This window comes from Xenopus laevis, chromosome 9_10L (genome assembly GCF_017654675.1).
Source record: "Xenopus laevis strain J_2021 chromosome 9_10L, Xenopus_laevis_v10.1, whole genome shotgun sequence".
Taxonomy (NCBI): domain Eukaryota; kingdom Metazoa; phylum Chordata; class Amphibia; order Anura; family Pipidae; genus Xenopus; species Xenopus laevis.
This window is the reverse complement of record NC_054387.1, coordinates 28,694,133-28,715,746: the sequence shown is the minus strand read 5'-3', so window position 1 is coordinate 28,715,746 and position 21,614 is coordinate 28,694,133. Positions and strand designations below refer to the sequence as shown.

Here is a 21,614-nt window from a genome sequence, read left to right as displayed (position 1 = left end):
TATATATAAGACCTTTGTTCTGCTAAAGTCCTATAGCAATGAGGTATTGAAAAGAAACAATCCTACATCAACAATCTAGGTATATAACTTCCGGCAGATCTTTATTGGCTCTATTTGATGACCTGCCATGATAAAAAAAAAAAATTACACATTTTTAAAAATGCACCATTACATTTAAAAGGATGGATTGCCTTCTTAAAAATGTTGACCTTTCCTAAATACATCTATCCTATGGTGAATACTTTTACAATTCATTTGGAAAGGAAAAAATCCTAAAACTGTTCTTCAGAAACTAAAATAATGTCTAACATTAATTAAAATGTAATGCAGTGTTGCCCTGCACTGGTAAAACTAGTGTGTTTGCTTCAGAAAGGCTACTATCGTTTATACAGATAAGCTGCTGTGTAGCCATGGGACAGCCATTTCGTTTAAAAAAAGGAGAAGAGGTACAGGTGACATAATAGATAACAGTAAAGTTCTGTAGAATCCCATTGTATTCTACAGAGTTTATCTATTATCTGCTATGTAAACCTGTGCCTTTTCTCCTTTTTTCAGCTTGAATGGCTGCCCCATGGCTACCCAGCAGGTATGGTATGACGTGTATGCCAAGGGATCTGAAGTATGCTACTAGTGGGGGTCAGTACCTTGGTGAAAACGTGTGGCGCAGTAACAAAATCTGTAAATTGATAGTGACAGTTGTTGATGGCAAACCTGAGAAGACTCGAGGACTTAGGCATAGGGGTATATGAAGGTACGCGTACTGTAAGTCTATTGAGATCATGAAAAATTTCCGGTTCCATGGCAATCACTGACGGGACTGCCATCTGGAATTTTTGGTTCAGCACCCTTGGGTTTAAAGATTTAAAGAGATTTGAGTAGAAACTCCTGTATCGCTGGGATACTGGGACCTGCTCCACACTCCTATTGTCAGAAGTGTGTCTACTGCCCGCTGGAGTAAGGTCCCTTGTGAGGGGTAGTGGAAGATGCAAGGAACCTTCTTGGTGGAAGGGATGAGAAAGGGAATTCTGTAGCCCTGACCCAGAATGGTCAATACCCAAGTGTCTTTCACGTGTGCTTCCCATGTTCGCAAGGATTTTTTGAAGTCTGCCTCCTATCCTTGGTGGTTTGGGCCTGTGGAGTGGAGTCAGGCCGAGCTCTTCTTTGCAGTGTTGGGTTTCTTGTTGTTGCCAGGTGGGTCTAACCCCGTCTGGTATTTGGACGGTTGGGGAATATCTAAAGCTGGAGTAAAAGGGTGGAAAGCATCTGTTTGTTTGAGGACCATCCCTTTCTCCCTGAGAAATGTAAAAAAAAATTAAAATTCTTATTTCTCATAATATTTATATAATTTATAACCAGAAAAATATTTCATTTTACGCATGAAAATCCAACTGATTTGGAAAGCCTCAATGTTCTCTCAAAATTATACAATTATACAATTTTGAAAGTACTAAGGCAGAAATCGGCAATACTTTAGATTCCAAGGCAAAAAAATCCTGAAGCAGTAGGTTTACCCCAGAAGAAACATATATTTTTGAGTACATATTTGGCTGATTCCAAAATGAGTAACTTTGTCTCTCTACTCCTAACTACCAAACATCAAAGCTTGTCTGAACCTAGCGTTTTTTATAAAAATGTATTCAAATTCTGAAAAATACCTTCAAAGTTTTTATTTTGCTGCTCCACATATCCCACATTGTATTAGGTACCAAGAAAAAGCACCCTGAATATGATTGCCAGGGGTCCACTGAACAGTTTTATGCCCATTGGTGCATGGGTTTACCATAGTATCTGGCATAGAGACACACAAAAATCATGAAAAATCGGAAAATCATCACAAAGCTTGCATTTACCACATTATATACCCCACACTTTGTAACTCACACAGCATAAAGCATCCTAAAATATGAACGCTAGGGGTCTACTGAATAGTTTGATGCTTGATATGCAAGATTAACAAACCATGTGGCATACAGGAGACCCCAAAATGAAAATAGTACATATGAATTTTCACGCATGACACACTGACTGCTACAATATAAGCACGCCGGCATGTGTATTATGCGCCATCATGCCTGAAGCAGCAGGCCCAATGGCCGCTACAAATCAGGCTAATGTAATTGTATGAGGGCCAGGTGTGCGTAGGGTTGCCACCTTTTCTAGGAAAAAAAAATACCGGCCTTAGCCCGCCCAAAGCCCCACGCCCAATCCCACCCAAAGCCCCACCCCAAATCCCACCCAAAGCCCACACCCCCAAGATGTGCCTACCAAATTCAGATTATTTATTTATTTTTTTGTGTACGTACCAAAAGCTTTCTACCTTTTTATTTGCATCTGCTGCATTCTCTTAAGAGGTTGCAACCTTTTACTCAATCTTGAACATAATAATAATAATACAATTCAGGCACTACTAGCAGGACGGACTGGCAATCTGTGAGTTCTGGCAAAGGGGGTGCTGTAAAATGCCATAGACAGTCACTATTTAGTGTGCTAGTGGGGTCTGTTGGAATGACAGGGCCTATTTTGACTCTCAGTCCAGGCCTGACCTGATCACAAGTTAATCAGAATCTAGCTTAAGGTAACAAAGAGAAAAGCAGTAGAAATAAATCATTCCCTTGTACTGCTGTTATTCGACAAAATATACAACTTCTTTCACAAAAACAAAATATAACATGGCCAAAAACATTCTCTTAATATGCAAAAAAAAAAAAAAAAACAAATGCGACAAACTATGAATCTTCCTATTAGTGTTTGATACAAAAAAAACAGAAGACAATGAAAAATATTTTGCTACAAATAATTTAACAGTTTAGAGTCACAGATTAGGGTTCCTAGTGTGCACAAAATGCCTTGTCTTTCCCTTGGAATACAAGTGCAAATTAGTGCAAGTAGCAACAAAACACATAACTTCCTTATGGTTTGCCTAGAACACTTTCAAGAATAGTCTATTCTTATAGCAACCATTCCATCAGTTCTCATGGTACTGTAAATGAGCTAAATCACTAAACAAAACAGTAGTAGTAGTGATTACAACCTGTAAGTGCAAACAAAATGGTAACCAATAAGTGCAGATTATCAAATGAGACCGATGGGTTGGAATAGTGAAATAAAAAGATGTGCTGGCAGGAATGCACTTACTGGCATCTGTGGCAATGGCAAACGTACAAGAATATTCTTGCATTTCCTGTATAGCACAGTGAACAGAAGGGGGAACAAGGCCTGCATAGGGCCGATGTGAGGATAGGCAGGGTCCCTCCTCCCCCATAGATGTGGACGTGCAGTTTCGGTCCCTCTCAGCCCCCCTCCTGCAGTGGGTAGAACAATGGCCAGGGACTTTCGGCAGAAAAAAGGGGGCAGCTGGAGGGCTGAGCCCAGGGGGCTGGTAAGCCAGGAAGGGGTTCTTAAGGAGAGGCAAAGCGGCAGCAACACATAACTTTGTTTTTTTCTTTCTCCCACTCTCCCATGTCAAGTCAAAAGGAAGAAGTTTACGAAAGACGGTGCTCCAGGGTTCTCGCAACTGATCGCCTTGAAGGGGTCAGGAAGGAATTTTTCATCAGGCTGCTAATTGGCTGAAAGAACCTGAGTTTTTTGCCTTCCTCTGGGGTACGAATTATCTGTGTTAGTCAAATAGGTACTCCCATGACACAGCTGCGGCTTCCTAGGTTTTGGGCATCAGTGCGGCTCCAGGAAGATGGACGGTTTCAGTGAAGTGCAGGCCTACCCTTGGGAAGTCACGAGTGTGGAGCAGACTTTGACTGCACGGTCTTGTCTGAATCATGCGAGAGGCTGAGTTAGCGCCATTATTGCACATAATGGGGGAGCAGGAGGATGGGCTACTTGTTGGTCAACAGAGGGCGCTCTGCCCGTGATCCCTGCTCCCTTAAAACGATTGGTTTACGGGATGGGCAGCAGTCCCATGTTTTCTACGAGTATAGGAGCCGCAGCTGGTGGTCAGGGTGTTACCTAGTCCTTTAAATATAAGATTGTTAAATAAAAATGTGACTTTCACAGATTTTACCACCATAACAAGTCTCTGTGTTTTTATTAGGTTGGGTGGTAACACAATCGAAGGGGTAGGGGGATCCTTTGCCTATAGGGTGCCAGCACATTTTCCACAAGACTCTCCATTTTTTGTTTCTGCCAAGATGTAGTTTACTAGTTATTTGGGAATCACTGAATAATTTTACATTTAACTTGCTTCCATAGTCTGATGATAGATAGCTGTGGTGGTGCTGCATTGCATGAAAGACTTGGGTTAGCTCTGCTGCCGTTACAAAATCTTCCTCCTTATTCTGTGCACTACAGAAGAACTTTTGTTATGAGGCTGCCCTTCTTCTTACTCTGCATAGCAGATAGATGTCTCTTTCCAGTGGCATGCTGCTTTACTGCATCAACACCATCGTATTTATACCAAATGTACTTTCACAAACGATGCATCGTGCAGAGTTTTCATCTGATGTGCGAGCCAACCAGGATGTAAAAGGCAGGAACTGCAAGCTAATTATCATTAAATCTGCAATTTCGCAGTCTGCCTTTCTTCCTTGGTGGAGAATTTGGAGTAGCTGCGGAACCTTTGCTTTGTTGAGACACCGAGCTGCTCTTCATCTTGCTATCTGTATGCAAAGTACACAACATTGGTATGGTGTATATGAAGTACATAAATGGAACAAATTGTGAGCAACATATAGCTCACAGTTTCCCCAAGCGTTCATCACACTGCTCACAATAACATCCCCATAGGCCCGTAGCAACCACTGCTAAAAGTAAACAGCTAAACTTTGTGTAGACCACAGTGCCTCCCCTAAATATATTATTTTGTAAAGTGAAAAAGTGATGGAAAAGATCATCTTACATATCATGAATGGATGTGTGAAGTGTCCTGAACATCTGTACCCCGCGTTTCAAAACAACTTCACACATCCATTCATGCAACTCTCACAAGTAACACCTGTTTATAAGAGTTGCATGACACATTGGATAATCCTATCACAGTAACTACAAAGAATCAACATCAATGTGAACCTCAGATGTCACCTCTCTGAAGCGTTACAATGTGCCATTGTGATTGGATTAGTGGAAGAGTCTATATGGCGAGAACTTCCCACACCAGTCGTTGAACTGAAGAGGCTGCTCGGATGAGTACTGAAAACATCTTCAATAGCGAGTCCAGTTATTTATTAATTACGTATATTGGATACGCATGATGTGCACTTACAATGCCCCGTTTGCTGCTATGATTCCATACTGCACTGTTGTTATTGGTAATCTGAGGAACGCCAAATGTGTAAGACATGGTAATATTGTGGAAAAATACACACTGTAGACAACACACCACTATATAGCATTAACATTTAATACTAGTTAATCAATAAATCAGCTATTAATATGCTCTGATAATAGAGTTTACACCCAAATGACAACAAAAGGTCTGTTGTATTTACTGATATAGTTTTATTAATTAGGCATACTCATTAATACTGCTATATCTACTATCTACTAGCTTATCTATACCTAATGAGGTAGATCTACAACTCTCTGATCATAGGCTTGTTCATGAGGGTGATAATGAATTTTAGAAATGGAAAAGGGTTGCCACGGAACTTTGGCAGTCTGGCCAGTCAGAATTATGCCTTACTCCAATGTTATGACTAAGAAAAAAAGGGAGCAGAGTAAGGACTTATACTGTAGGGCTGATATGTTTTTCATAAAGGGTGTTAAAAGCCCTGCTATTAACACAGCATCACCCATTTGCACATAAAATAGTAGTAATGTTGTACTTACGCAATAAATATTCTTACTCTGCTCTCACAACTGCAATTTGTCAAACTTTTTAGGTAGTGGTCAATTAACAGGCTGTCTGCCGGTCCAGTAAGCTTCAGAATCCGTAAGGGAGGATGGAGCTTGGGTGCTGCTGTGCAAACTGCAAAAACAGCAACTTACATAGTAAGTTAGGTTGAAAAAGACACATGTACACCAGGTTCAACCTTAAGTCTATATATAACCTGCCTAACTAGTTGATCCAGAGGAAGGCTAAAAAGTCCATTTGAAGACTCTAAAATTTGGCCTCAGAGGGGGAAAAATGGCTGATTAATGCTAGTAAAAGATATAACAATGGTGCCGGCTGCACAGCAATGTGAATTTCTCTACATCAAGCATAAAAAAAAGCTTAATCACAATGGCAATTGTCATTGGTAAATACATACAGCGCTGCCAAACAGTTCCTAACAGCCCGCAGTCCAGAATTGCTACACCTTCCACAGTCACTTTTGCTCTGGTAGACTGGCAGCTTGAGCCTTCAGTAACCCAACGCTGTCCATTCCACATATGCATAAATGCATACTGCCTAACAGTTCCTAACATACAGCAGTCCAGACACTTCCACTGTCCACAGTCTGCTCTGCTGTGCATAGCTGTGCGCGGTGCTGTCAGTTTGACAGGCTGTCCGCACAGTCCCCTGCTCTTCCGTTTATGTCAGCATGCTCCCCCTGCATTCGCATCTTTAAAGATGCCAGTAACTCCGCCCACAAATGGCATCACGTGAGATTGTGACGTCACAACGTCACGTAAGCGCCGTGACGTCCCAGGCGCTGCAGCCCGCATATCTGGGGATTTTGAGCAGGGAGAGAGGAGGGAGCGGCAAAGCTGCTATGGCCATTTCTCCCCTCAGAATTTTACCGGCCGTGTAATGGACGGTATTTCTTAAATACCGGCATCGGCCTTGAGACCTGTTTTTCCGGCTGGGCCGGTTAAATAACGGCTGGGTGGCAACCCTACCTGTATTCATCTGAGTGTTCTGTCACGAAGTCTTAGCTGTGCATTGTCATGTATGCCCTGGCTCCACCCCGCCCTGCCCTGCCGTTGATTTCCAGCCTCTGTGAACTTCCAGAACTTTTGTGGGTCAGGCTTGTGTACTAGAGACCGTAGAATTAAGAGAGAGAGATTGACATTATAACATCAATAAAAATCATCTAATTACATATTTACAATTCCAACATGTGCTCCTGTTTTTCAGTATCTTAACAATTAAAGACCGCTCATTCCTATTCTGTTGGGTAGTGAGAGTTTTCTTCTCTGAAATTAGCTACAGTAGAACCCAAATGTAACATTTTTCTGGACCAGAAAAACTTTAGGTATAATACGCAACAATGGAAATTGGGGAAAGCAACTTAATCTTTAAAGGGGTTGTTAACCTTTACATTATCTTTTAGCATGATAAAGAGTGATATTCTGAAACAATTTTCAGTTGGTTTTCATTTTTTATTATTTGTGGTGTTTTATTTATTTATTTAGCTTTTTAATCAGCAGCTCTGCAGTTTGAATGTCTCAATTTGGTTACTATGGTCCAAATTACCCTAGCAACCATGAATTAATTTGAATAAGAGACTTAAATATGAGTAGGAGAGGACCTGAATAGAAAGTTCAGCCATCAAAAATAGCAACAAGAATATATTTGTAGCTTTACAGAGAATTTGTTTTTTAGTGAGGTCAGTGACTTCCATTTGAAAGCTGGAGTCAGAAGGCAGATAATGCAAAACTATAATTAAATAATAATGACCAATTTAAAAGTAGGCCATTCTATAAAACACTAAAATTGGACCAGTTCAAGCACAGCTGTTCTCCTTTACTCTGAAATACAATATTTACTTTGTTAATGACAAGGGTTACTAATTGCAAAATTAATGTTACACTAGGGAAAGCATATGCAAGACCTCTCTGGCAGTCAAATACACAAGCTACAGCAATAAGTGACTTGTGCTATGGCTGTATGAGGTACAGCCTAATTAGAATTGACTATTTACAGGCACAACCAAGGCATGCAACTGGTTAGCATTTTAAACTTATTTTTACACTAATAATAACATTCATAGAAAAGAAATGGCAGATTTTGGGATCACCATTTTTATGTTAAATTTTGGAAAATGTTATGTAAAATCAGGGAAAAACTCCCACTTAAATGCATTATAAATTGGTGGGACAACAAAATTTAAAATGTGGGAAATATAAAATCAGGGGTACTCAAACTGAAAAATAGAAACAAGTAGGGCAGCCAGAATGTGGAACACAGGCAGTGTAGGGCAGACAGAAAATGGCACACACATGTAGAGTAGGGCAGACAGAATATGGAACATACAGAGCACATGAAAACAGAGTACGGCACACACAGGCAGAGTAGGGCAGGTGGAATGGTACTCAGAGGCAGATTAGTGCAGGCAGAGTATTGTTCATACAGGCAGAATAGTGCAGGCACACACAGACAAAGTATAGCACATACAGGGAGAATATGGCAGGCAGAGTATGACACACATGTCATGTGCTTGCCATTGTTTGGTTTCCTGTAGAATTTCCTGTATGCAATGTGTGATGTTATGTATATATATCATGTGAATTCTTCTGTATTTTGTCTGCTAAAGTAAGTGATTGTGTTGTTGGCCCATTTAAAGCTGTATTTTCTACTTCATCTGGGGCTTCCCTTTATTACTCATTAGTAATGTTTCACATCAATGCTAATGCAATACCCAGAGACTTGGCCATATTGTTGGATGCAGGATAGGATGTGTGGCCCTTTTTTCGGCTTTGTATATATATAACAAATGCTGTAAGCTTTGTTTCATGTGAAAAAGATTTTGATGCCTTGGAATGCTGTCATATCTCTAAGGAGGCCCTAAGGAGAGGGCCTAATGTTAGGTTAAACAAGATAAGGGAGAGGGAGGCACACCTCCGTTTATGTCTATTGAGTTGGTTATTGGTGCCATTGATGGAGTAGCTTAGTTTGAACATGAGTGTATAATTTCCTGATGCAAGTACTTGTACTACTCAATGTACCAGGGGGTTTCAAAGGTGGTGAGCTTCAATCTACCATCTTTCTAAATAAACAGGTACTTAAACTGGGGGATTTCCAGATTTCCATAATCCGATCAAAATCTGTGCCACTTGACCAGGACTGCCTATGATATGTAACAACACTGTAAATCTCTCAACATTTTTACCAGCAGTTCATATGTGGGCCCTCCACACAGTGGGATTAGCTATCAGCTGCTGATTAGCTATCAGCATGCAATAACAGCTAACAATATCAGGCTTGGCAATGACATGAACAACATGAATTATGTTTGAAATGATTCTGGCATTTCTGCACTTGTAGCTTAGCTGCCTCCCCCCTTCTTATTTTTAGCTAGTGGTTTAGCCCAAACTACCTCTTTCCTAGTGTTCCTGGTATTGTCTGTGAAGGCTGCATCCTCCATATGTCTAAGGCCAACTTACTGATTGGCTAAACACTTTCCCATCATGCCCTGGTACCAGCTGTGGGAGGAAGTCGTTGTTGGCAAGAGAAGGCAGTGAAGTGAACAGGATTTTATCTCCCATCAGCTACAGCTCGACATAAGGACGTTTTCCCAGGTAGGGACACCACCAAATTCCCTTACCTCAAGGGTGTGGATCTTACTATTAGCAGATGGATTGGGTTGTGCCTTTTGGTTTTAGGTTTTTAGTTAAATCCCCAATTTGCATATTTGCACACTGGGAACAGCTTGTGTTGCAACAAAACCCAAAGGCTGTCACACCAACCCAGATCTAAAAGCATCCATGTGCAGGTTGACCATACCTACTATGCCCCCAGACATTGCATGTGTACTAAATCATGTTTTACTGTTTAAAGTGTGTATAGTAATATCTCAGTGAGACAAGCTGGAATCAGTAAAAGTAACATGATTTTCAGATGCAGCTTTAGATCTGAGGTAAGGACCGCACAGATGCAGTAGAGCACATATTAGGGAAATGGCATTTGTACTAAGTCATGTTTTAATCGTGTTTAAAGTGTGTATATAGTAACTTTCTCAGTAAGACAAGAATTAGAATTAGTAACATTTTAGAGAAGGGCTTTCCAACCTGCAGATTGTAGCTTTAGTTGAACTACAAAGTGACCGTTGAAAACACTAGTGACAGTTACAAGATGTCAGATGTCTAGAGGCAGATTAGCAAGCATATTGTTCATACACCAGATAGTGCCGGCAGAGTATGGCACACACAGCAAAGCTCACAACAGGGAGAATATGGCAGGCCAGATTATTGACACACATTGATGTGCTTGCCATTGTTTGGTTTCCTGTAAGAATTTCCTGTATTGCAATCAGTGAATATGCATATATACTTATGGTGAATTCTTCTGTATTTGTCTGCTAAATGAAGGTGGATTGCTGTTCTTAGCTCATTTAAAGCTGTATTTTCTTCTCCATCGGGTTTCCCCTTATATATTCAACAGACATTTGGCCATATTGTTGGATGTAAATAATGTGTGGCAGCCTTTCTGTTTGTTAAATAAAACGAAATGCTGTAAGCCTTTGTTTCAATGGAGACAGATTTTGATGCCTTGGAAAATGCTGTTATCTTCAAAGGAGCCTAAGGAGACGGGCCTAATGTCTAGGTTTAAACAGAAAGGGAGAAGGAGGCACACACAGTTTATGCTAGAGTTGGTCAGCAGATGAGTTAGCTTATTTTGAGTGTATACACTGAGCAGAATGTGAAAGGTCACCAGCAATTGCAATATGGAGTGGCAGCTGAAGTAAAAGCCCAACACATGTTACAAATGCTGTCTCCGTGTCAGGCTCAAAGAAGTCTGCTTTCCTTGTCCTAGCAAAAATGTATTGTAGCCCGTTATTGCCACCCTAATACCCCGTGTTGACTGTCGCTTGCGTACAAAGCCTAGGCTGGTGGCTTTGTTAAAGGGGTGTTCATTTTTTTCTGTTAGCTTTTAACTGGTTATAGAATGGCTAGTTCTAAAACTATTTTTGCTTTGGCCTTTATTTTTCCTTTTTTTATAGTTTTTGAAATATTTGCCTTCTTCTAACTTCCAGCTTTAAAATAGGGGTCAACTGACTCCATCTAAAAAAACAAATGTTCTGTAAGGCTACACATTTATAGTTAATGCTACTTTTTATTACTTATCTTTCTATTCAGTCCCTATCCCGATTCATATTCCAGTATTTATTCAAATCAGTGCAGGGTTGCTAGGGTAATTTGCATCCTAGCAACCAGATTGCTGAAATTGCAAAATGGAGCACTAGTGAATAAAAAGCTAAATAACTCAAAATAGAAAAGGATTGAAGACAAACTGTTATTGTTTTAGAATGCCACTCTCTACATCATACTTTAATATACATTTAAGGTGAAAAACAACTAAAGCTGATGTTCTCTAGGCCAGTATCTTAATAATTCAAGGTGCCAACATCACACTTCTTCTTAAGGTTTGACAAGTTGATGTCTTCTAGGCCAGTATCTTATAATTTTTAGGTTGACATTCAACTTATTAGGTGGCAGGAGGTCATTTGGCAATGGGGTTTGTATTCGGTTTGGCGATTAGTGTATGCTTCCGTGAGGTCAATATTTTATTTCACCTCTCTCTCTGAAAACATTGCATTATAGACATTACTTAATTGGTGTATGATATGTGGGTTCATTATTATTATTCTGCCTGTGTAACCATCTGGGCCTGGTGATTTATGAGTGGCCAGTGGCTTTATTAGGCCTGATATATCTGCTGTCCTATTGGCAATTAACAATCTCATTCTAGCATCTTGTGTTTTTTTTTAGTTGTATCAGGTCTTTAGGTGTTCCTCGAGAGTATTCACTACTCTCTAAATGCTGGTAATCAATTTAGGGGTTGATGCATGATGTGTTGGTCCTGGAGTTTGCTACATTTAATATGTATTTGCTTTGGAGTGTGATTTGGTTAACAGCATGCTTTCCTGTTTCGTCCCCATCTACAGAATTTTATTTGGAATATTCCAGTTTTGTTTTGGGCTTGGGTTTGTATGTGGCTTTCTATACGTTTATTTAACCTCCATATTTATTTCTTCTTTTTGCGGAGTTCTAATATGTCTAATAGTAAATCTCATGGGCCATTTTTAGCATCTTCCCATCATTATGTATAAAGGTAAGAGTCTTCTTTAGCTACATAGGTTATTTTGCCCTTAAAAATTGGGTCTTCCAGAGATTCTATTCTCAATGGAGTTTTGCCAATGCTTTTTCCAGGAAGGTGGTTCAAAAAGGTTCAGATTTGTGAGAGAGGTAGGTAGGAAAGTCCATTGTCTACGATTGCATTAATTAGTTTGGCTAAGTAATTTGCTTAAGTGTTAATTGGTGTATGATCTGAAATTAGTAGAAGGAAGAGTACCTTTCTATGTGTCAGTAAATGAATATGTCTTTCCCTGGGGTGTAATAATTTCAAGAGATTCAGCAGAGTTAAATAGTTTTTGAGTTGGTATACGTTTCCTGTAATAAGTCTATTATGTTTTGTAGGGGGTTCTGTCTTTGTGTGTCTTAAGTTGCAAGTTTAGTGAGGGGGTTTCCACAGATTTCAGCTTTCATTTAAAATAGTCAGAAGGCAGATAATGCAAAACTATAAAAAGTAAATTATAACGACCAATTTAAAAGTTGTCCATTTTATAAAACACTAAAATTGGACCCCTTCAAGCACACCTGTCTCCTTTACTCTGAAATACAATATTTACTTTGTTAATGACAAGGGTTAAGAATTGCAAAACAATTACACTAGGGAAAGCATATGCAAGACCTTTTTGGCAGTCACATACACAAGTTACAGCAATAAGTGACTTGTGCATGGCTGTATGAGGTGCAGCCTAATTAGAATCGACTATTTACAGGCACAACCAAGGCATGGAACAGGTTAGCAGTTTAAACCTCTTTTTTCACCAATCACAACATTCATAGAAAACAAATGACACATTTTGGGATCACCATTTTTATGTTAAATTTTGGAAAATGTTGTGTAAAATCAGGGCAACACCCACTTAAATGCATTATAAATTGGTGAGACAACAAAAAAAGTATCTGCATATTGATGTGAATTCTCTCTCATCTGTGATACTTAGGCTGAGAAGTCCTGAAAGACCTGTATCTTATAGTCTTGTACCTGGACATCTCATACTTTTCAATATGCCTGTAACATCAATTCTGCTATAACCGGGCGACTTCTTTTCCTATTCTAGGCTTGCTCACTCCCCAGCCTTTGTGCCCTTTCAATGCTGTTGTCAGATAACTGACACTGTAGGCTCAGATAATTGCAGAGAATATTGGCCATGTCTGTGAGACGTATTGATGCTGGTACCCCAATAAAACTTGCTTCTCCAAGATATAGATTATTTATTTTTTCACACATTTACTTTAGTAATTGAGTCCATAGGCTGATCTGGTTTTCCGTTGTGTTAATTTAGTCCTCTACTTTATCCTCTAATCTCCAGTATTCAGTCTCTGAGTATAAGATTAAACTCTAAAAAGTGTTGCTTTTATTTGGCATTCTGTGCTTCTTCACTAGTTGCAGTTCTGTAGTTTCTACACAGCATGCATCTTCTCATGCATCCACAGTGATTTCCGATGCTAATACTTTATACAACCCTACACGCCAATACTGGATCGCGCTAGCTAGTGTTAATGAATGTGATAGGGAATCCTTAAGATTGTAGTCCCCCTGTGGGGGCAGGGCTGATGTGAATGATGTAAACTTGCTGGAAACCCATGCGTAAAGTGTGTGTGTGTGTGTGAGCCAAAAGATAAAACATTATTAACGGACCTAACTGTGAGAGAATGGTGATAGGAAGCTTAGATTGTAGCGCTCCCGGTGGGGGCAGGGGACCAGATTGAATGAAGTATAATTTGTGTAATGCCTGGCATAAAATGTGTACGGCGCTAAAGAAATAAGAAAAAGGAAGCCCAGAAGACCAAGAAAATTATGTGATTGGCGCTAAGAAATAAGAAGGAAAGCCAGAAGACATGGGAAATATAATCAGAAAATGGCAGCGCCTGAAGTACGGAAGGTAGGATTTTTTTCATGGACTTATATACCTTTTTAAGGTAAACCCTTTTACACTCAGCAAGCCAGAAACTAAGCTCTTTCGCTAGCTGTCTCGCGTCTGTTAGTGCATCGCTCGACTGTAAATGTGGGGGAAGGAAGGCATACGCTCATACGGAAAGACAGACAGTAGTGGCCTGTTCGTCTGATCTCGGAACGCTAATGAACGGCTGAGGGTATCACTTGGCTGCTAATTGAGGGGTAAAGCCAGCTTTATCATGCAGGAATTCCCTGCCGGCAACATGCAATGAGTTAAACCACCGTTGGCATTTCTGTGCTTCCTTCACTAGTATGCAGTTCTGTTTAGTTTCATACACAGCATTCACTCCATCATCCAGCAGTGATGGCCGTATGCAATACATGTTATAGCAACCGCCACACGCGCCATACTGACCTACTAGGTAAATGATGTGATAGAATCCTTAGAATTGTAAGCTGCCGCCTGGTGGGGCTAGGGCCCTGGGATGTGAATGATGTAAACTGCTTGGAAAACCACTGTGCGGTAAAATGTGTGCTGAGCCAAAGGATAACATATAAAGGCCTAACTGTGAGAGGACCATGTGATAGGAAGCTTAGATTGTAGCGCTCTCCCAGTAGGCAAAGGTGAAGATGTGAATGAAAGTATATGAACTTTGTGTATGCACTGGCTGTAAAATGTGACGGCGCTAAAGAAATAAAGAAATAGGAGGCCGAGAGACAAAGAAAATGATGTGGGATGGTGCTAAGAAATAAGAAAAGGAGCCAGAAGAACCATGGGGAAAGATAATCAGAATGGCTATGGCCTGAGTAGGAAGGTAGGATTTTTTTATGGATTATATACAGTACCTTTTAAGGTAAAAACCCTTTCACACTCACAAGCCCCAGAAGCTAAGCTCTTCGTCTACTGGTCCCGTTGTTTAGTGCAACGGCTCCGACTGTAATGTGGGGGAAGAAGGCAATACGCTGCATTTACGAAGACAGACAGTAGTGCCCTGTTCGCTCGGACCATGAAGGCTGAGGGGTATCACTGCTCTATTGAGGGGTAAGCCAGGCTTTATCCATCAGGATGTCCCTCCAACATGCAAGAGTTAAACATTACTGGCATTCTTGTGCTCTTCCACTAGTATGCAGTTCTGTAGTTTCATACACAGCATTCACCTCCATCATCCCGTGGTAAATTTCCGATCATAGCTTATACAAGACCCTAAACATTTGCACTCAATACTGACAGCCTACTAGGTTATGAATGTGAATAGAATCCTTAAGATTGTAATGCTCCCTCCTGTTGGGGCAGGGTTACTTGATGTGTGATGTAAACTGTGCTGGCGAAACGCATGCGTAAAAGTGTGGTGTGTGTGTGTGAGCCAGAAAGATAAACCCATATAACGGACTGGCTACTGTGAGAGAATGTGATAGGAAGCTTAGATTGGTACGCTCTCCGTGTTGGGCAGGGACAGGATGTGAATGAAGGTGATAATTTTGTGTAATGCACTAGCGTAAAATGTGACGGCGCTAAGAATACAGAAAGGAAGCCAGAAGACAAAGAAATGATGTGATGGCGCCTAAAGAATAAGAAAAGGAAGCCAGAAGACCATGGGGAAAATAATCAGAATGGCACGCCTGAAAGTATCGGAAGGTAGGCATTTTTTGTTTATGGATTATATAGCACTTTTAAAGGTGAAAAACCCTTTTACACTCACAAGCCAGAAGCTTAATGCTCTTCGCTACTGTCGCCCGTCTGTTAGTGCACGCTGCGACTGTAACATGTGGGGAAGAAGGCATACCTCATTACGGAAGACAGAACGTAGTGCCTGTTCGCTCGGACCATGAAAGGCTGAGGGGTATCGACTGCTCTATTGAGGGGTAAAGCCAGGCCTTTATCAATCAGGATGTCCTCCCAACATGCAATGAGTTAAACACCTTGGCATTCTGGGTGCTTCGCTACTAGGTTATGGCAGTTCTGTAGTTCATACACAGCAGTTCAGCCTCCAATCATCCACAGTGATGCCGATCAATACTTTATAACAACGCATCACGTCGGCAGTCACTCTTAACGCCAATCACTGAACCCTAACTAGGTTTGAATGTGATAGAATCGCTTAGATTGTAAAGTCCCCTGTGGGGCAGGGACTGTATGTGAATGATGTAACTGCTGGAAACGCACTGCGTAAGAGTGTGTGTGTGAGCCAAAAGGATAAACATATAACGGACTGCTAACTGTGAGAGAATGTGCATAGGAAGCTTAGATTTGTACGCTCCCGTGGGGCAGGGACAGATGTGAATGAAGTATAATGTTGTGTAATGCACTGCATAAAATGTGACGGGCTAAAGAAATAAGAAGGAGCCGAAGACAAAGAAAATTAAATGTGATTGGCGGCTAAAGAAATAAGAAAAGGAAGCCAGAAAGACATGGGTAAAATAATTCAGAAATGGATAACGCCTGAAAGGTAGCGGAAGGTAGGATTTTTATCATGGAATTATATACCTTTTAAGGTAAAAACCCTTTTACACTCACAAGAGCCAGAAAGCTAAGCTCTTTGCGCCTACTGTCTCCGTCTGGTTAGTGCTCGCTCGACTGTAATGTGGGGAAGAAGGCATACCTGCATTACGGAAGACAGACAGAGTGCCTGTTTCGCTCGGATCACCTTATGAAGGCTGTAGGGGTATCACTGCTCTATTGAGGGTAAAAGCCAGGCTTTATCATCATAGGATGGTCCTTGCCCAACATGGCAATAGAGTTAAAACACCCTTGGGCATTCTGTGCTTTCTTCAACCTAGTATGCAGTTCTGTAGTTCATTACACTAGCTATTCAGCTTGCCATCATCACAGTGATGCCGATCACTACTTTATACAAGCCCCACACGCCAATGACTGACCCTACTAAGGGTTATGAATGTGATAGAATCCTTAGATTGTAAGCTCCCCTGTGGGGCAGGGACTGATGTGAATGATGTAAACTTGCTGGAAACCACTGCGTAAAATGTGTGTCTGAGCCAAAAGATAAACAATATAACGGACCTAACTGTGAGAGAATGTGATAGGAGCTTAGATTGTACGCTCCCGTAGGGCAGGAGGGACAGATGTGAATGAAGTATAATTTGTGTAATGCACTGCTTAAATGTGACGGCGCTAAAGAATAAGAAAAGGAAGCCAGAAGACAAAGAAAATGATGTGATGGTGCTAAAGAATAGAAAAGGAAGCCAGAAGACATGGGAAAAATAATCAGAATGGCACGCCTGAAATACGGAAAGTAGGATTTTTTTTATGGTTATATACAGTACGTTTTAAGGTAAAAACCCTTTTACACTCACAAAGCCAGAAGCTAAGCTTTCGCTACCTGTCCGTCTGTTAGTGCACGCTCGACTGTAATGTGGGGAAGAAGGCATACCTCATTTACGGAAGACAGACAGTAGTGCCTGTTCGCTCGGACCATGAAGGCTGAGGGGTAATGTATCACTGCTGCTATTGGAGGGTAAAGCCAGGCTTTATCAATCAGGATTGTCCCTCCCAACAGCAATGAGTTAAACACCTTGGCATTCTGTGCTTCTTCACTAGTATGGTTTCTGTAGTTCATACACAGCATTCACTCCATCATCGCACGTGATTCGCGATCAATACTTTATACAAACCCACACGCCACAACGACTGCCCCACTAGGTATGAATGTGGATAGAATCCTTAGATTTGTAAGCTCCGCCTGTGGGGCAGGGACTGATGTGAATGATGTTAAACTTGCTGGAAACCACTGCGTAAAGTGTGTGTGTGAGCCAAAAGATAAACATATAAACGGACCTAACTGTGAGTGAATGTGATAGGAAGCTAGATTGTATGCTCCCGTGGGGCAGCGAACAGATGTGAATGAAGTATAATTTGTGTAATGCACTGCGTAAATGTGACGGCGCTAAAGAAATAGAAAGGAAGCCAGAAGACAAAAAAAATGATGTGATGGCGCTAAGAAATAAGAAAAAGGAAGCCAGAAGACATGGGAAAATAATCAGAATGGCACGCCTGAAGTACGGAAGGTAGGATTGTTTTTTAATGATTATATACCTTGTAAGGTAAAACCCTTTTAGCACTCAAAAGCCAGAAGCTAAAGCTCTTCGCTACTGTCGCGTCTGTTTAGTGCACGCTCGACTGTAATGTGGGGAAGAAGGCATACCTCATTACGGAAGACAGAGCAGTAGTGCTGTTCGCTCGGACCATGAAGGCTGAGGGGTATCACTGCTCTATTGAGGGGTAAAGCCAGGCTTTATCATCAGGATGTCCCTCCCAACATGCAATGAGTTAAACACCTTGGCATTCTGTGCTTCTTCACTAGTATGCAGTTCTGTAGTTTCATACACAGCATTCACTCAATCATCCACAGTGATGCCGCTCAATACTTTATACAACCCACACGCCAATACTGACGCTACTAGGTATGAATGTGATAGAATCCTTAGATTGTAAGCTCCCCCTGTGGGGCAGGGACTGATGTGAATGATGTAAACTTGCTTTGGAAACCACTGCGTAAAGTTATGTGTGTGACCTAAAAGATAAACATATAACGGACCTAACTGTGAGTGAATGTGGATAGGAAGCTTAGATTGTACGCTCCTGTGGGGGGCAGGGGACAGATGTGAATGAAGTATATTTGTGTAATGCACATCGTAAAATGTGACGGCGCTAAAGAAATAAGAAAAGGAAGCCAGAAGACAAAGAAAATGATGTGATGGCGCTAAAGAAATAAGAAAAGGAAGCCAGAAAGACATGGGAAAAATAATCAGAATGGCACGCTGAAGTACAGAAGGTAGTATTTTTTTTTTATGGATTATATACCTTTAAGGTAAAAACCCTTTTACACTCACAAGCCAGAAGCTAAGCTCTTCGCTACTGGTCCCGTTGCTGTTAGTGCACGCTCGACCTGTAAAGTGTGGGGAAGAAGGCATACCTCATTACGGAAGACAGACAGTAGTGCCTGTTCGCCTCGGGACCATGAGGCTGAGGGGTATCACTGCTCTATTGAGGGGTAAGCCAGGCTTTATCATCAGGATGTCCCTCCCAACATGCAATGAGTTAAACACCTTGGCATTCTGTGCTTCTTCACTAGTATGCAGTTCTGTAGTTCATACACAGCATTCACTCCATCATCCATAGTGATGCCGATCAATACTTTATACAACCACACGCCAATACTGACCCTACTAGGTATGAATGTGATAGAATCCTTAGATTGTAAGCTCCGCCTGTGGGGCAGGGACTGATGTGAATGATGTAAACTTGCTGGAAACCACTGCGTAAAGTGTGTGTGTGAGCCAAAAGATAAACATATAACGGACTAACTGGTGAGAGAATGTGATAGGAAGCTTAGATTGTACGCTCCCGTGGGGCAGGGACAGATGTGAATGAAGTATAATTTTGTGTAATGCACTGCGTAAATGTGATGGCGCTAAAGAAATAAGAAAAAGGAAGCCAGAAGACATGGAAAAATAATTCAGAATGGCACGCCTGAAGTCGGAAGGTAGGATTGTTTTTAATCATGAATATACCGTTGGTAAGGTAAAAACCCTTTTACACTCACAAGCCAGAAGCTAAGCTTCGTCGCTACTGTCCCGTCTGTTAGTGCACGTCGATCTGTAATGTGGGGAAGAAGGCATACCTCATTACGGAAGACAGACAGTAGTGCCTGTTCGCTCGGACCATGAAGGCTGAGGGATATCACTGCTCTATTGAGGGGTAAAGCCAGGCTTTATTCAATCAGGATGTCCCTCTAACATGCAATGAGTTAAACACCTTTGGGCATTCTGTGCTTTTTCACTAGTATGCAGTTCTGTAGTTCATGCACAACATTCACTCCATCATCCACATTGATTCCAATCACTACTTAATACTACCCACATGCTCAAACTGACCCTACTAGGTAATGAATGTGATAGAATTCCTTAGATTGTTGTAAGCTCCCGTGGGGCAGGGGACAGATGTGAATGAAGTATAATCTGTGTAATGCACTGCGTAAATGTGGACGGCACTATAGAAATAAAATGAGGAAGCCAGATAACTTAGAACAAATGATGATGACATGTCTGAAGAAAGGAAGGGTAGGACTTTTTTAATTATCATATACTTTTGTAGGTAAAAACTACTCATTCCCACTTACAAGCAGTAGCTAAGATGTACTCTTCGATACTGTCTCATCTTGTCTCGACTGTGTAATGTGGGGTGAAATGGCTGACCCCTTTGTGGAGGACAGAAAGTAAGTGCCTTTTAACCCCTTAAACGCTAAGAACATAGCTGCACTATTGAAAGGGTAATAAATTGTGTGTAACTGATTGGGTTTATTGTAGAAAGTAGTATTTCCGTTTTGTACAAAAATTTATTGTTTACTTATGAGTTATGGGTTCAGGCAATAAAAGAATGTTTATACTGTTCAGTTGGGGTTTTTCTTTTATGCTGCACTGGAGGTGTAGGGCAACTTGAGGTGTTAGGTGAAGACAGGGCGCCTAAAAATATGTGGTGTGTGATGACTCCATGAGATTAATTTCATTTTGCTTGCTGATGATTTCATCTCTCTGATAGCCACAGATATTTTTTTAAGTGACACCTCATTAGCTCCCCTTCCAGCACAGTTGCTATTTTTCTGGGCACACATTTTCAAGATTTACTTGTATATTAGGTCTCCTTGGAATCTTGGTTTGTAAGACTCGGCTTATTTTTGTACGCCAATCCTGGCCAAGTTCAAAGTTATGAATTACTGGTGATGGAGACCCATTTGCATTTAAATATTTCATCTAGGTTTTTAGGATCAAGCTTCCTCTAGATATAGCTACTTTAATGCTTTGACTTTACCACTTGCCTTACGCCACTTTTCAAATAGTAAACAGGATACTTAGTCTAAAAACTCAATAGTTCAGGTATCTATTTCTGGGAATACATTATATTTTGTTATTAGTATAGGACTTGCTTTTTTGTAGAACAGAGACTGGCAGAGCTATGGTTTTTTTGTGTGATCATGCCACAAAGTGAATTTAATGCTGTGGTGGTATACGGCCTACTGGGTGGGTTAATTTGGGTTTGACAGTATGAATATTTGTGGCAAATATGTTTTACCATAAATGTGCAGATATTCTAGTGCCTTTTAAGATTACAGCATTGAAGGTGGCTAGCGAGCGGTCCGTGGCTGGAGATATAATGCCCTAACTTAAAGCAAGTGGGAATCAATGCCCAGAAATGTCACGGACGAAAGACCTTTAGCATTATGTGCTTGATTCCCACTTCATTACTTCTCACCCTCAAATACACTTCCAATACTAACTGGCTGTTAGACTGTGCAACACCTTGCTAGGTAGGTTTCTTTCAGTAGTTCTCTTATCTAGTAATGAAATTCAATTCGTTAATTCGCTCCATCATCCCATTGATTCCAAATCATAACTTTAATAAACAATCACACACGGCTACAACTCACTGGGTATGAATGGGATGGATCCTTTAGATTGTAAGCTGCCCCCGGTGGGGCAGGGACTGATGTATAATGATTGTAAAATCTCTGAAAGTATGCGTTAATAAAGGCAAGTAGGTGAGCCAAAAATCCATGGGTAGAAGCAAAGACGCTTAGCATTATTTGCTTGATCTCACCTTGCAATACGTCTGCTTTTAAGACCTGCGCAACACCCTATCCATTCTCAGTGATTCTTCTAGTAGTATGCAATTCAATTCATCTCAGCACCTACAATCCATGTTAATTCTATCACTCCTATGGACAAACCTACATGCTACATCTGACCCTACTCTGTATAG

The 21,614-nt window shown here is 40.9% G+C and overlaps 1 long non-coding RNA gene across 1 annotated transcript in view; it reads right to left on the bottom strand.

Annotated features, from left to right (window-relative positions):
- Positions 1 to 4,484: 4,484 nt before the first annotated feature.
- Positions 4,485 to 21,614, bottom strand: part of LOC121398036 — a 25,424-nt gene continuing 8,294 nt past the window's right edge. Inside the window, exons 2-4 of the long non-coding RNA XR_005964086.1 lie at positions 6,772 to 6,908; positions 5,779 to 5,905; positions 4,485 to 4,610 (exon numbers count right to left, since the gene is read on the bottom strand). This is a non-coding gene — a long non-coding RNA (uncharacterized LOC121398036). The remainder of the gene's footprint in view (positions 4,611 to 5,778; positions 5,906 to 6,771; positions 6,909 to 21,614) is intronic.